General features: G+C 35.8%; 1 protein-coding gene and 1 pseudogene across 10 annotated transcripts in view; one reads left to right on the top strand and one right to left on the bottom strand.

Annotated features, from left to right (window-relative positions):
* Nucleotides 1–14,884, top strand: part of BABAM2 (BRISC and BRCA1 A complex member 2) — a 457,873-nt gene that overhangs the window by 122,898 nt on the left and 320,091 nt on the right.
* On the bottom strand, nt 6,469–7,204 carry LOC112132005 (protein FAM133B-like; annotated as a pseudogene).

The raw sequence follows: 14,884 nt of genomic DNA, 5'->3' as shown, positions 1-14,884 counted from the left end.
TACTCTGTCTTTTTGAGATGCTTCCACAATTATTCTGATGATAGCCAGTGTGGAAGCTAGGGTAGTAGGTAGAAAAGGTTCATATACTTGTAGGGAAAGATCAGGCTTTCCTGGTTAATGAAGATTGCATATTGACAGCCTTCTATTAAGGGATTTTTAAAATATTAATTATTAATAAATGCTCTTTATTAATAAAAAGAAACCTAGTCTGTTTGACGATGAGTTGATAGCAGTCAAAATTGGTAGCTTGGGATGTTAATGCTTTGTTAAGGTTCGTGAAGCACTTCATTGGAGAGAGTATGTCTTCATGATTATCTATCCTGAGACCCAGGGAAGGCTGTTTGGATGGTAGTATTTGAAACAGATGCTTTTATTTAGTTTACTTTGAGAGGCACCACAGTTTCGAAAGAACTGGTGAGGAATGGGTTTAGGGGCTAGAGACGGATGGCAGTAGTTTAAGGAAGTGACACTTAATGAAACAATAATTATTGTGTATTGCTAAGATGATAAATGGTTTGAAGGCAGTCACCATGGCTGCCTTCTGGGGACCCATTTTAAGTCTCCTGGAGAGAGAATGTGTGCAAAAGATGTAAAGGTTTACTGGCCAGAGGCACACATTTCCAGTGTGGCATGGAGCCAGCATTCATATGATACCACAGGACAGCTTGTACGTACTGAATATGTTCCAGTCAAGTGGAGGAAAGGTAAAAATATCTCCTGTTTAAGGGACCATGAAGCCAGTGAAGGCCTCCTGTCTAAGCTCAGTGCTAAAGAAGGGCTGGGGTACTGCTCATTGTGTGCATGTCAGTAATCAAAGACACGTGTCAGTAATCAAAGGGTCCTTATTTAGTCTGGAACAGTTCTTCATTTTTCTCCTTTATGTCCTTCAATGGGACTGTTGGCTTTTTTATAAGTTTCACTTGATTACCCACTGAATCAAATACCTTATTGGTGTTTGAAAAGATCTAGGATGGGGAACATCTCAGATACCTATTTCAGATCCATTTTAACTTAAATTTATTGATTGAGTTGTAATATACAAAAATATAGATTCTGTTTTTACTCTTTTCCTTATTATTTATTTTTTCCTTAAGAAAAATCGTTATAATCATTGTTGGGTTAGTAAAAATAGATTAATCCTCTATGTAGATTTTTCTGCAGATAAATGTAGGAAGCTACTCAACTTTTGTCTCTGGCAGAAAACCCAGACCAAATCTATACTTTTGGTTGAAGTGCTCTTGAATAGTTATATGGCCTAGTAAGAGCTCATGTGCCTCTTCCTCTGATCTTTCCCCTAAAGAGGTAAAATGGTGGTAATGGTGTTGTGGTGTGTCAGCACTCTTTTCTTTTCTTATTTTTCTTTTTTTCCTTTTTTTTTTAAGTGACAGGAACCTGATTCAAACTGGCTTTAACTATAAAGAGAATTAATTGACTTAGAGAACTTAACATTCCAGAATTGAACATCAGACAAAGCTTGGTCCAGTGGCTGAAATAATGTTATTTAAGGACCTGGTTTCTTCCCATTTCTTTTCTTCTCTGCTCTGCCTCCCATTGTGTTAACTTTTAGTCCCCATATCCACACAGGTTCACAAGTCTTTGCCCTTGTGAATAAAAAATTGTTACTCCAATTCAGACTTTATATTCTCCTTTATATTCTCCTTTCATAGGAAGAAAGAAAGCCTTTATTTCTCAGCAGTCCCAGCCTTTATTTATCTCATTGGGTTTGATTGGATATGTGTCCAATGGCTGAATCAAACATTGAGCTAAGTGTACAGGCAATGTTGATGGCGTTAGATAGTGAGGACCTATAGAGCTTATAGAGAACTGGAGGTTCTCACTCAAAACTTATGCCTGAGAATGGGGAAGGGAAGTCTCCCCCACAAAATTTGGGTTGGTGTTATCAGCAAGAGGGGAATGGATGTTGGACATGAAACAATGGATGTTTACTAAATGTTTAGACCAAGGATATTATGTGGATCTGGGGATAAGAGGTAGAGTTTTTAGGGAGAAGAGTAAAGACATTGAAAGCTCTTTAGTATCCCGTGTATTGTGCTTTGTGGATATCCTTTCCTTCAGTTGAGTGTCTATTTTGCTTTGCTTTTTCTTTCTTGCTCTTATAGCTGCATGTGGCTGTTACAACCCGAAGAGCCTGGGGTAGTCTCCTTTTCATTCGGAGTTTTACCTGCCCATTTACACATAAGTTGTGTTACTAGGACATTAGTGGTTTTAAGACCACTGGCCAGGAAAGCCTATAGCTGGGATTTTGACTAAGAGGAAGAGGGTCTGGCAAATATTGCAGGTCTAAAGTCCAGGGAGCTCAGCTAAGGTGGGGAGAAACAGTTACATAATATAAATCATTGTAGCCCAGGGGCCTGGTCTCACTAGGGAAGTCATCTAGGGCAGAGGTCAGAAACTAGGTGTCAGAGCCTGCAGATGTTTCTCCAGTTGTAAATAACAAATTGGTTGAAACTCTTTGCTCTTCTTGTTCCATACTGCCCATTCCTGTGGGTTTCTTTGTGATTATCATAGTCAGAAGGAAATCAGAATCTACCGTGGGGTCTGGTGCCAACTGAGACAGGAAAAAAGTTACTATCTTGATCTGGGAGAATGGATAGGAGTTCCCTATGGCTATAAAATATTCAGTGCCAGCAAAGGGTCACTAAGCTTAAATGATCTTTCATTGTGATTTAAATAATTTGCTCCAAGTTTAAAATCTTTGGACGGAATTGGGATTCTTAACTCTCTTAAGTTTGAAAGATTCCTGGAGACATTTTCTAATGAAAAGTGTAACACTAACAAAGTGTTTGCTTTAACTAAATGATTGCAGTTAATTTCTTGTAAAGAAACACAGAAGCACACATTAACTTAAAATAAGCTCACACTGTTGTTTCTTGTAGTACAGCCAGGAAAAACAGTAACAAGCTGTCTCCTTCAAAATCACATCCCTGGATGATATTCGAGCAACCTGGAAAATTTAAATACATCCCCAGGAAAAACAATTTGAATTAAGTTAGAAATCATATTTGCTAATTCCCTTTCTGCCATCGCCTTTCATTCTCTGGGTCTGAGTAGCATTAATTGAGAAGGTGTGTGGCATCAATAGCTAAGGTAAATGGTGATATTCATTTCAGAACCACAGCCAACCTGGGGCCACAAAAATAGTTTTAATGTTTAGGATTCATGAGTCAAATTTTAGCCTACATTGACATTTTGTCCTAATAACATTAATTCATGTATTTTTGAGAAACCACTGGTTTAAAACTTGAGCATTTTGGCCCCAAATATATTTGATTTTGTATTTAAAAGATATTACCTTAAAATTGTGAGGATAAAGACAACACCTATGGAAGAAATAGAGTGTATTTAGTTATTAGTCACTCTAGTACTCTTCACGGTGCTTATATTCAATAATTTTAGTGTTCTTGGCCTTAGTTCTCTAATGTGTGTTTTGGAAAATACATTATTTTTATTCTCTGCGTGGTTACAGTTTTAAGAGAAAAATGGCTAATTAAGATTCTTTTCCTTTGGAGGGTATTCTTTTCATTCCTGTCCCATTTGAGGGATTTTCCAAGATAGAAAGGAATCTGCCTACTTTCTTTCTTTTAATAAATGAGGAAGATTGGATCAAGAGATGTGGTTTAAAATTTCTTCCCTCTCCACTTCTCTCCCACCTTTGTTTCCTCCCATTTATCCATCCTCAATTCTTAAGAAAGAAACACAAGTTGGAATTAAGCTGGGTGATCCTAGAGATGCATTTGAAGTGGAAATTCAAGATGGAGTGGGGCTGCATACTGGTCACCTTCTTTTAAGAGGAACTGAAAGGTAATCTACATAGCAATTTCTGATGGGCAAGAAGGGACATCACAGGCTTTTGAATTTTATAAATGGAGCCATAATTATAATTAGGTATCATTTTGGGATACTTTTACATGTTTTAGGTTTAAAGCTTACTTGCCTATGGAGGAAACTAGACATGTGAAGTATGCCACCTCCAAAGATTCTGACACCCTGGCACAAAATTGAGATGATAAATTCTGATAAAATTCCACCAGTAGGTCTTCTCTTGATAGATATTTGAACATGCCCTAGAATTACTCTGTTAGTTGGAAGTTTGGCTTACCTAGCAACTGGGTGAGGCTGCCTACTGAATGGCATTTTGAAAAGTTCAGACTTAAAATTTCCTATTTTGCTTTTTCTCCATTATGAGTCTTACCAGTCCTGTCACAAACTTTTATGGGAAAGTGGTTTTTCAGCTACAAAGGTATTTGTGCATTTTGCCCGAGACATATGTCCTCCTCAAGAATATATAACTGTCATGTTCTGTATTGACATGAGAATCAGGATCACATTACCACAAGTAGCTAGAAGATTTCATTGGTTGTAAGCCAGGGAATGGTCTGATTGATTTTGTCCTGCAAGTCAAAAAAAAAAAAAAAAAATAGCTCTTACACGTGGCTCACAGCGAAGTTGGTTGTTGGTTGAGAGGCAGGTCAGAACCTTGGAGAGCTCAAGATAAAGGTGGGGCAGAACCACAATCAGAAGCTTCCGTGGCTTCCATGGCTGCTCCCAAAAACTCCCCAAAACGGATGAGTTTTTCTGGAGCAACTGTCAGCTCCACTCTGCTTATTGTTAAGATATGTAGGATTTAAGAAGATAAATTCTTTTTACTCCGAGCATGAGCTGCATTTTTGTTGACTAATTTGATAATTCGTGGCTAAAGTCTTAAAAACAAAAACTGAAAGGAAAAAAACAAAGGGACATACTTTTCTTCAGCACGTTTTTGTGAAGATCCTATGCCATTCCTCCATGGCCATGTTATGATTACGGATTCCGCTTAGCAGGGCTTCTGGTATTGAGATGAGGGTCACATACAGGACGGGGGGAGGTAACATTAAGATTTCACTGAACTATTCACTGTGTATTAGACTAGATCAATTTTTCCAAAAAAAGATTCTTTTCAAATCACAACATCTTTGATAACACTCCAACCAAGCCAAACTAAAACAAACAAAAACGAGACGAACAGAGGTGTTCTGGTTAAAACAGGGTTTAGAAAGCCTGAAGTGCCTTCTGTTCAGACTAATTCTGGCTCCACCAGAAGCCCCTAAACACAAGTCGCAAATCACCATGTTTTACCTGCATACATTCAATTTACTTGACAGACACAGTTCCTAAGTAAGTGTGAGGACTTAACCTTAACTGTGTTTCTAGGAATACTTTTACTAGCCCAAATTAATCCCAGAAGTGGCCATTTATTGGTGTCTACTTAGCTATTCATTTGGATGGCAGATATTTGCATTTCTTTCTTTCTTTTTCTTTTTTTTTTTTTTTTTGTCACTCAACTTGTTTATGGTAAGTCTCAGCTTCAATATGAAGCCGTTTTTTTTTTTTTTTTAATCGAAACTCTGCGTTTTACATGCTAAATATCTTGGCAAGTAGGTTGTTAAACATAGTAATGAAGTTAAAACAGCAAGAGTGAGGAGTTAACAAAAGCTAAACATTGCAGCCTAAACAAAATTCATACAAAAAATAAACTATCACTGGTTACATAAAATTTTCCTGACTGGTTAAAACTTAGTATAAAATGTGCGTTTTAGAATCCTTAGCTATCAAGTTCAGAAAGGACCAGTGTCTATTTAAAATAATTCTTTTCCCAAGCCAAAGTGTAATCAAAATTAATTCAAATGACATAACACATTCTAATGCTAAAAAATATTCATTATTATTGAAGTGGAAGTAAATCCCAGAGCTTTTGGGGCTTTCTCATGCTGCAAATGGCTGTTTCTGTGGTTCACTCAAAGCAGCATATGACAGCATCCAAGGATGACACTAAGCTCAGTAAAGGGCAAGACTGCTGGTAGCCAGCTCTGACCTTCCTGTGAAGCATGGCTGCTGTGTGCACAATACAGATGTGTGAGGATCAAAGGCACACTATTCTGCTAGCTAAAGTGATAGCAAACCACCCCCTAACCCTAAAAGCTCCTTCCCCAGGTAAATAAAAGTATACAAGGGGAAAAATTAAAATACATTTATCTACAGAGTAAGGGTTTTGAAATATTAATTTAATCCCTCCTTCAAAAATTTTAACTAGAGTCATCTGGTCATTTCTGATCACATCTTAAAGATGTATCCAGATTCAATTTCTGTTGGTTTATCTTTAGACACTTCTAGTCAGAAGTATTAATTTTATTCCCAAATATCTTAACCACTAGTATGACTGCAGTGTATTATCTCCCAGAGTTATCAAGCCCTGGAAGAGAAAAAAATAGATGTTCAAGCAGCAGGCAACATTTATGGCCCTTTCACACAGTGGCATCTGAGTGGCTACTGAATAGTCCAGGAATAATTCTAAAAACAAGAAAATTCATGCATTTTAGTAAATATGTTGTAGTTTTCACAGTTGAAATTTCCTCAGACATTGTGCTTTCTTTATAAGGGAATCCTGATTTTTATTAATGTTATGGTGAATCAAGACTTGAATGAACTAGCAGGCTTCTTTTTCTTCTTCTTACTGTGTTTCTTATGCTTCTTTTTCTGTTTTGTTTTTTTCTGTTGCTTTTTCTCATTCTTCACTGCTTTTCATCTTTTTTGCTCGTACCTCCTCAATATACTCTGATTCTGATAAGGACTCAGATGATAAAGGTTTATCTTCAGAATATATCTTTCTCTTTTTTTCTGAGTCCTTTAATGTCCTTTTCTTTCTCAGTTGCATCTTTTGACTTCTTTTTCTTTTCTAAATTATCCTTACTGTCTGATTCAGTTTCTGACATGGACCTTTCAGAAGATTTATATGAACGGTTCTTCTTTTTCTTTCTTGGTTTTCTGTGTTTCTTATCCTTATCTTCAGAATCAGAAGAACTGCTGGAAGAATCAGAGCTTGATGAAGAAGAAGATGAATACTTACCAGATGTCTTCTTTTTTCTTTCTCTGTCTTTTTTTGGATGAGCTCTCACTTCCACTTAACAATTTCCCCCTGTGTTTTCCTAGTTCTTTCTTCCAGTTCTCATTCATTTTTTCTTCACATTCAGCCAAAGCCTTGGAGGCTTTCTTTTTTCTTTTCTAGTTGCTCTTTTACTTCTTCCCAGGTAGGCCTTGATCGATTCAGATAATCCTGTATTTTTGGCCCTGAAGACTGGATTGGACCCCTTGATCTCACCATTGCTGTTGGGTTCATGTAGGCCACCCATTTGTCCCACTTCTCCATGGTGCTGGGCTGAGCACACAGTCGCACGCCGAGGGAAACCGGGCTGGAGAGATGGCCGAAGCGGGCCCGCTGCAGGTGCATGTCTTTCTAATTAACTTCTGTGCATCCCAGAATCCACTGTGTTTTAGACTGTAATGAACAACTTCAAACATCATAGCAACAATCTCATCAGACTCTATAGGCTCTGCTTACAAGGGGGAAGAGAATTATTAGGATATTTGAAAACAAAGCCATGGAGGATCACAGAACTACCCTGTTTAATTTTTTTGCCGTACCAATATTTATTTCTATGAGTGTGCTACAATTTGTAGTGGTGAAGGGTACTACTATGATATTCTTTCTTGTCTCCACTTCATTTTGTTCTTAATAGTTGAAATTTCACAAGAACAAAATCCCAAAATATAATCTGCAAGTTAAAACCATAAGGGATATGATTGGCAGTGCTGTGTTACCTTTTTTTGTTAGCCACATGACTATAAATATTTGAAGGGTATTTACATGGAAGAAGGAGTAGACTTTCTCTGAATAGTCCCAAAGTTAGTTTTTCTTAATCCAGCTTCTCTTTCTCCCATCTTCAAATTCATGTTATGTCCACTCGACTTTACAAAATTTGGAAATTGTTATATTTGAAGAAATAAGGAAAATATGTTTAAAATGATTTCATTTCAATTGTTTTAGATGATATATTAGAGGAATTATACATACTTAACAAAATCTATGGTGTAAACACTTATGGCTGATAATACTTGGTCCTCTTACAAATAGGTCAATAGCAAATTTATTTTTGTTGTTATCCTTGGTATTCTCCAGATGGAGTGACATTTTAAAAAATCATGCTTGTTCAGTTCCAGTTTTGTTAGAAATGTAAAATGTTGTTGGTGATTTCCTAAGACTTCCCATTTATTTTATTTTTTCTGCATATTCTGTATAATTTATTCATGATTATAGACATTAGAAGTTTAAAATTAGAAATTACCTAATGCACTATTACTTTCTATGTCGTAGAAAGATTTTTACTTTTTTCTTTTTTAATAGCTTTATTGAGATCTAATTGATATGTAACTCATCCATTTGAAGTATAAAATTCAGTTGTTTTTAGTATATCCACAGAGTCGTGCAGTCATCAATTACCATAGTGAATTTAGAACATTCTAATCATTCCCAAAAAGAAACAGTGTACCCATTAGCAGTCCTCATTTTCCCCCAAGTCTCCAGCCCTAGGCAACCACTAATTTACAGTCTGTCCCTATAGATTTGGCTTTTCTAGACATTTTGTATAAATGGATTCATACAATGTGTGGCCTTTAGGTCTGGCTTCTTGCACAGCTTAATGTTTCAAGGTTAATCCCTGTCATAGCATGAATCAGTATTTTTATTGCGGAGTGATATTCCATTGTATGTGTGTACACGTTGTATTTATTCATCATTGGTTGATGGACATTTGGGTTGTTTGTACTTTTTAGCTATAAGGAATAATGCTACTATGAACATTTGTGTACAGGTTTTTAAAAATTTTTTGATTTTCGTATTTCAGTAGGTTTTGGGAAACAGGTGGTGTTTGGTTATATGAATAAATTCTTTAGTGGCAATTTCTGAGATTGGTGCATCCATCACACAAGCAGTGTACACTGTGCCCAATGTGTAGTCTTTTATTTCTTGCTACCCTCACCCTTTCCTGAGTCCCCAAAGTCCAATGTGTCATTCTTATACCTTTGTGTCCTCATTCTTATACATTTGTGTCCTCGTAGCTTAGCTCCCACATGTGACTGAGAACATATGATGTTTGTTTTTTTATTCCTGAGTTACTTCACTTAGAATAATAGTCTCCAATTCCATCCAGGTTGTTGCGCATGCCGTTATTTCATTACTTTTTATGGCTGAGTAGTATTCCATGATATATGTCACATTTTCTTTATCCACTCATTGATTGATGAATATTTGGGCTGGTTCCCCACTTTTGTAATTGCAAATTGTGCTGCTGTGAACATGTGTGTGCAAGTATCTTTTTCATATAATGACTTTTTTTCCTCTGGGTGGATACCTAGTAATAGGATTGCTGGATCAAAAGGTAAATCTACTTTCAGTTCTTTAAGGAATCTCCACACTGTTTTCCATAGTGGTTGTACTAGTTTACATTCCCTTTTTTTACTTTTATAATGTAAAAGTGTTCCCTTTTCACCACATCCACGCCATCTGTTATTTTTTGATTTTGGTCATTCTTGCAGGAGTGAAGCGGTATTGCGTTATGGTTTTGATTTGCATTTCTCTGATGTTAGCATTTTTCCAAATGCTTGTTGGCCATTTGTATATCTTCTTTTGAGAATTGTCTATTCATATCCTTAGTCCACTTTTTAAAACATTTTACTTTAAGTTCTGGGATACGTGTGCAGGACGTGCAGGTTTGTTACATAGGTATATATGAGCCAGGGTGGTTTGCTGCATCTATCAACCCATCATCTAGGTTTTAAGCCCCACATGCATTACATATTTGTCCTAATGCTCTCCCTCCCCTTACCCCCCAACCCTTGACAGGCCCCAGTGTGTGATGTTGCCCTCCCTGTGTCCATATGTTCTCATTGTTCAACTCCCACTTATGAGGGAGAGCATGCTGTATTTGATTTTCTGTTCCTCTGTTAGCTTTCTGAGAATGATAGCTTCCAGATTCACCCATGTCCCTGAAAAGGACATGAACTCATTCTTTTTTATGGCTGCATAGTATTCCATGGTGTATATATGCCACATTTTCTTTATCCAGTCTGTCATTGATGGGCATTTGGATTGGTTCCAAGTCTCTGCTATTGTAAATAGTGCTGGAATAAACATAGGTGTGTATGTGTCTCACTTCTTAATGAGATTTTTTTTTTCTTGCTGATATGTTTGAGTTCTTTGTAGATTCTGGATATTAGTCGTTTGTCAGATGTATAGATTGTGAAGATTTTCTCCCACTCTGTGGGTTGTCTGTTTACTCTGCTGATAGTTTCTTTTGCTGTGCAGAAGCTTTTTAGTTTAATTAAGTCCTATCTATTTATCTTTGTTTTTGTTGCATTTGCTTTTGGATTCTTGGTCATGAAGTCTTTGCCTAAGCCAATGTCTAGAAGGGTTTTTCCTATGTTATCTTATAGAATCTTTATGGTTTCAGGTCTTAGATTTAAGTCTTTCATCCACCTTGAGTAGATTTTCATATAAGGTGAGAGCTGAGGATCCAGTTTCATTGTTCTACAGGTGGCTTGCCAATTATTTCAGCACCATTTGTTGAATAGCGTGTCCTTTCCCCACTTTATGTTTTTGTTGGCTGTGTTGAAGATCAAATGGCTGTAAGAATTTGGCTTTATTTCTGAGTTCTCTATTCTGTTCCATTAGCCTATGTGCCTATTTTTATACCAGTAACATGCTGTTTTGGTGACTATGGCCTTATAGTATAGTTTGAAGTCAGGTAATGTGATGCCTCCAGATTTGTTCTTTTTGCTTAGTAAGACTGCATTTAGATGAATGCAACACAAAAGAGTTTTGGCTAAGGAAAGCACAATAAACTGCTTCAACTGTGACCACTACACTTTAGCATGTTGCATTAGCTTTCTGGAAATGTTCTGCAAGGCTCAGAATTTAAGAAATAGTAAATTCAAAGTTACTTGAAGCATACGTATTTAGGGCTAAATGATGCAAGATTTGTTTTCCAGACGGTTATGGCACTGGCTAACTTTTTTAGTTGTGTAGAAGAGACAATTGGAGTCTGACCTCATAAAATGTATAAATGACAAATGGAATTTCTTAAACTTTGAGATTGAAAAACAGAAATGAAATATGTGAAGTGTGAAATAAAATACGTGAAGTATGCTATTATGTTTTCTTAAAAGTCATATTTACATTATGAAAGTATGTGCATGTCTTATGTATACATACATACGTATACATACATACATATACATGTATATACACTCAGAAAATTTGGAAAATACAGAAAAACAGGAAGAAGAAAAAACTCTTTTAAATAGCTTCCAACTATGGGTATCAGTTATTAACATTTCTCCCAATAAATTTTCCATGTTAAGATGGTTTTTGCTGTGGAAGGTTGGGAGGGGATGGGGATAGCCAAGTTGTAATCATAATGTGTATACAGATTTATATCTCTCCTCATTTAGTATTTTAACAAAAGTATTTTCTGTGCTATTGCAGTTGTTTCTGTGCTATTGTAATTGTTATATATATACAATTATATATATGTTTATACAATTATATATAATTGTACAATTATATATATGTTTATACAATTATATATATAATTGTACAACTATATATATGTTTATACAATTATATATATAATTGTACAATTATATATATAATTGTACAATTATATATATGTTTATACAATTATATATATAATTGTACAAACATACTGTAATAGTATAGAAACATAGTTGCAGATTATTTATTTGAATTTACTTGAATTTATTTGAATTTATTTGAATTACTTTAACAGTTTTTAAAAGAATTCTTATTATCAGGTGTTTAGATTGTTTGCAGTTTCATGATATTACAAATGACTCTCTGTGTATTTCTGTCTATAAAGTCCCCCCCCTTATTTTTAGTTATTTGCAGATTAGCTAGATTCCCAGAAATAAGATTTCTAGAGGCATTGAGAATAAGCATTTCTAAGACTCTCTCTCTCTGTGACACACACACACACACACACACACACACACACACACACACACAGTTAAACTACTTGTATGAGTTTACAATTCCTTGTGTAAAAAGGTCCATGAAATTATATCTTCACCAACATTTGCTGTTTGCTGAAAAAAGAACTTGACTAATTTAAGATATAAACATTGTTTCTCATAATTTTTGCCCAAATTTCTTCTCTTGTGGGAAATGTTGGGTGAGGGACAGGCCAAATCAGAGGGTCCCATGGGAGCCAGAAACAATTTGTGGAGCTGAAGCACTATCAGGATAATAAGTTGAAAGTAAGACACTGATCTGAGGGAAGCATGCACCATGGAAGCAGTGTTTGGAGCTTCAAAGAGTGGGAGAGGCAGCATAGAGTGGCAGAGCCATGGGTCATGTGGAGGAACTTAGGAATGGTCAGACATTGGTGTCATGTGCAGGCCCTGTGTGGGGGAAAGTATCTTCTCTAGGGAGAAGATCTCATAATACAGGCTGGAGGGAGACTTAATATTGTTCTTTACATTCTTTTATGCCATTTAAAAAATATTTGTTTTACCGTGTGCATATATTACTTTTTCAATGAAAAATTAGTTTATTAAAAAGGAGAAATTAGGAAAATTATACTTCCTTAACACTAATGAGCTTGCATACTTTTCATATATTGTCAGTCTCTTTTAATTTCCTTTTATTTTATCAATATGCTAGAGAGTTGGGCAAAAGTTTGTAGTAAGAAGTTTTAGATAATTTTCTTGTTATATTTCTAATGTATTCCTGTACCTTATCCTTTTATTAGTTGAACATTTTTATCATAAGATTAATTTCATTAAATAATTTTTCCCCCGGAAGATTTTTTTCCCTCCCTTTTTAAGCAGAGATGGTTCCAAGTCTCATTTCTTCATTTGCTTAGTTTCCTCCTTTATCTCCCCAAAAACATGGACAGACTACATTGTTTCTCAGTGTTTTCCGTTTATTGGTATCCTCGCGCATGTCTAAATTTGTGGCACTGTGGCCAAAAAACTATGGGTTTTGATAAGTGGAACTGGAATTGAGGGTGAGCTAGGCCTTGAAACTACTATTCCTCACTGTCTTTCTGAAGAAGGAAGCTCTGATAAGGAGGAGCTCTGAGGATTGGTTGGGCTTGTTCAAGTCTGCGGGGCCATTGATATGGGAGCCCATAGGTACGTGATGGAGTGTATTTACGAGAGAGAAATGTGGGAAGGTGAAGGGTCACATGAACTCGGAGCACTCCTCCTGTCAGGCAGCCCAGACAGGGGAGCCAAAGTAAACAATTCAAAATTACCACTGTGCATGAGTTCGCTCATGACCACAAAGAGGCAAGTGCCAGTTCGTTGGTTCAAAACTGATATTTTAGTTAACTGATTGGAGGAAGAGTAGGAAGATTTACATTCTACACAGTCTCAATTACTGTTTACACTTGAATGTGAGCAGTTATTTAATCTCTCTAGTTAACTAGTCTTTAAAAAGAATTGGTGTGATACCTTCCCTGAACTGTTTCATAGGTGTTTTCGTGAGAATGAATGAAGTTTCTATTATAAAATAGTAGTGAATTTTCTTTTGCTTTTGTTTATTTTCTTTGACTATGTTTTTTTTTTTTCAAGAATGAACATAGCAGGTTTACTCACAATAGCAAAAAACTGGAAGCAACCCAAATGTTCAATAACTGGAGAATGGCTAAACAAATTGTAGTATCCATAAATGAAATGCTTTTCATCCATAAAAGAATAAACCACTGAAATATGCAATGTGGCTAAATCTCAGACATTATTAGGCTGAGTGAAAGAATACACTTGATATCTATACTTTTCTTTATATGTGCTCTTGTAAAACACATATTCATGCACTGTTGTTTTATATACATGTTTTACTTTTCAATATGGGAATTTTTTTAAATATGCAAAGAAAACAGAATAGCTTAATGAATAATGAATACCCATGTTTTATCACTTTCTCTGAATGCATTTTTCATTCCTCATTTTTGGAATCCTTTTTTGTATGCTGTTTTCTCTGTTAATATGTGATGTGTCCTGTGCCTACTCTTCGTGACCATCCTCATTTCAGATTTCTTCCTTCAAGCATTACCAAAAAGAAGTAGAAGAAGAACTTTGTGAATAGAGAGAGAAACACTTATTTTTCTCTTTTTCATAGACGCCTGCTAACTTATGCCTCCTCCCCCCCTCTTTCCCTGAAGGAGCTTTGGGCATTTTTCTGTATCTCCTACTCAAGAGAATGGAAAGCTCCAATGCCTTATATTGCCAGACCTGTTTTTAAAATATGCCCTATTCTTAGGGAGTAACTAAAACTTTATATATCTTCTGTTTTCTCCCCTTCTAGGCAAAGTGGTTCAAACCACAAATTACCTAACAAGTAAAAGTTGTCATGTAGCAATACTAGAGGAATTTTTATCTTGTTTAGTATAGCTAAACCATCCTTGATTAGGAGTGTTTTCCAGTGAGTTTGCCTTGAATGGCTAAGGAGATCAATAAAGAAATTATATTTTAATGGAAGGAGACTGGTTGGTATGTCTTTAACAATTTGTTTGAATCACTTGAAATGAATTCAAGCTGGTAAGGTATGTTGCCAACTTACATGTTTTTATAATTTTTAAAAATTCTTTGGATATAGGCCTGTAACTTGCCAAATAACTAAGGAGAAATGACAGAATTTAAAAAATATAAATCAAGACAACTAACTTTTCTTTTTGCTCTAGTAGGGAATGAGGACTGGTAAGGAATACTTGACCAAGAAATGGAATATTGTATTTTATTCTTGCTTATAAATGTTTAGCAATGCTCTCTGAAGGAAATGCATAGCAAGCTATGTTAAGATCATTTTAAGTTCTATACAATGCTGTTATATCCTATTGATACTTTGAATTTAGTCTTGAACAGCTCAGAAGGAGTTTCCGGCTATTGAGGTCAACAGATTTGCCAGAGAGAACTTTGTACTTTACTTATCAAATCACTTTCATATCAAGATACCCCTCTTATTCACTGT

This window comes from Pongo abelii, chromosome 12, assembly GCF_028885655.2.
Source record: "Pongo abelii isolate AG06213 chromosome 12, NHGRI_mPonAbe1-v2.0_pri, whole genome shotgun sequence".
Classification (NCBI taxonomy): domain Eukaryota; kingdom Metazoa; phylum Chordata; class Mammalia; order Primates; family Hominidae; genus Pongo; species Pongo abelii.
This window is presented reverse-complemented; position numbering and strand designations above follow the sequence as displayed.